Source organism: Osmia lignaria, unplaced genomic scaffold (assembly GCF_051020975.1).
Source record: "Osmia lignaria lignaria isolate PbOS001 unplaced genomic scaffold, iyOsmLign1 scaffold0041, whole genome shotgun sequence".
NCBI classification, from domain to species: domain Eukaryota; kingdom Metazoa; phylum Arthropoda; class Insecta; order Hymenoptera; family Megachilidae; genus Osmia; species Osmia lignaria.
In genome coordinates, this window is record NW_027478182.1 from 145,001 (window position 1) to 147,500 (window position 2,500).

At 37.7% G+C, this 2,500-nt stretch overlaps 1 pseudogene; it reads left to right on the top strand.

The window, feature by feature from the left end:
- Positions 1 to 2,500, top strand: part of LOC143306948 (large subunit ribosomal RNA) — a 7,829-nt pseudogene that overhangs the window by 3,351 nt on the left and 1,978 nt on the right.

Here is a 2,500-nt window from a genome sequence, read left to right on the forward strand (position 1 = left end):
ACGTCAACACCAACGTAAAACACACACTGAACAGTATAATAATACAGACTTAGAATTACGAGACAAACGAATAGCCGCATCAAGATCGCAATATACAGATGGTGAAATCAGAATGATTGCATACCACGAAGCCAAAATACCCAATAGACAAAACATGTTAAAAAAAGACATTATTAAAATATTATCTGATATCTCCGGACGACCGATTGAAGGCATAAAGAAGTTAAGAAATAGAGAAATATATAAAACATACCTTACTAAACAGATCGAAGATGCAGCCATGGAAGATATACGCAAAATATGCCCGCTAACACCCAGGGTAGTGCTGACAAGACTAGAGGATATTCCAAACAGACATGCTGTGCAAGAACCGTCGTCAGGTGAATGCCATGTTGGAGATGTGGCTGAATCATGTAGAGTAATACCATCTCAAGAAATTTGTCATCTCTTGCAGGAACTTCGTACTGAAACAACAAATGAAATGTCTCGTATTATTGAAGCTGTACTGGGAAATGCTCCAATAACGAATATTATGACCATGTTAGACGAATATATAAAAGCTATTCCTACAAACACAATACAAAATAATAATGCATGCAATAGTAAAAACTCGACCGATAAAACCAGTAAAATAAGAAATAAAAACAAAAATAAAAATAACATGCATAGAAACAATAACAAAAGCAGCAATCGAAATGGAAAATACATTAAAACCTACGAAAAACGAATTGGAAACCGGGCTAAAAGAAAATCAAGCGATTACGCGCGTATACAAAAATTATATAAAACAAATCCCAGCCAGGTAGCAGAATATATACTTACCAGTAATGAGCTTAATGTAAAACAAGCACCTCCGATGGATAAATTTACTGAATACTATAAAAAACTGTTTGGAAAAAATGAATTAGGATGGAAACCTACAAAACATAGGCTAAATAAACTAACTAACTTATGCTACCCCATAACATATGTTGAAATACATGAACAGTTGTCAAAATTAAAAGAATCTGCTCCTGGTGTAGATATGATCGACCGAAAAATCCTTCGCAGTATGCCGCGACATGACCTGCATGCCTTATTGAATATTATATGGGGTACGAAGACCTTGCCCCCCATCTTGCGATTAAATAGGACAACACTGTTGCCTAAAGCCGGGGATCTTACCGACCCCAAACAGTGGCGCCCTATCACAATATCGAGTAGAATACTCCGCCTACTTAATAAGATAGTGGTTACTCGTTTAGAAGATCACATACGTCTCTCAAGTGCTCAAAGAGGTTTCACTAAAACAGATGGCATAATGGCTAATAGTACAATCCTACAAACTATAATCAAAATGAATAGACGCAAAGCCAAACCATTCACTATCTTATCAATAGATCTTGCAAAAGCATTCGATTCTGTAAATATAACATCGATAATAGATGCACTAAATAAAAAAGGAATAGATTCTCACACAATAGAGTACATTGAAAATACATACAAAGACGTAACTACTATTCTAGAGTGTCATGGCTCTCGATCCGCGCCGATTAATATAAATCGTGGAGTAAAGCAAGGCGACCCCATGTCAGGATTCTTGTTCAATTTAGTAATAGATGACTTATTGCGCAAATTAGACCAGCGCGAAGGCATAGAGGTCAATGGTGCCAAAATAACAGCTATGGCGTTCGCGGACGATATTGTAATCCTCGCACCGAATCCGAAAATCATGTCCACCCATATTACAGTTGTTGAAAACTTCTTCATGAAGCATGGACTTACAGCGAACCCATTAAAATGCGCAGCGTTCCAGAACTTAATCGTGCCGGGCACGAAACGCTTAGTGGTTGATACACGCTCATACTTACGTATAAATGGCACTCCAGTACCAACATTAGGAGTTGCATCACAGCTCAAATACTTAGGGTACAACTTTAAACACTGCGGAGTCATAGCACCATCACCCTCCAACCTAGAAAATATGCTAACTAAATTAAAAATGAGCCCGCTAAAACCATGGCAAAAACTTAACATTTTACAAAGATATTTAATTCCGCGTTTACACCATAGTTTACAAAGTATGGACATTAATAAAAAGAAACTTAAATATATAGATAACTGTATAATAAAATTTGTGAAGACAGTGTTACATTTACCAATTACTACTCCTACGCCTTATATTCATGCCCCACTTAGGAACGGCGGACTAGGGATACCATCACTAACATTACACATACCCGCGGTTTACCTACGACGACTTGAGCGACTAAGAATACGTGGAGACGATCAAACAAAAAAAGTGTTAGGAGCGTTAGTTGTGGAACAATTATTAAACCGATTGAAGAAAGTGCTATGTAATGTAAATATGGCAACAAAACATGCAACCCAACAATACTGGGCCGACCAGCTGCATAATACCGCGTTAGGCAAAGGTTTAACCTCGATGACGCCTGGGATCTCATCATGGATATATAGTCCACCAGACCATTGGAAAGGTAGAGACTATATTGGCGCAGTC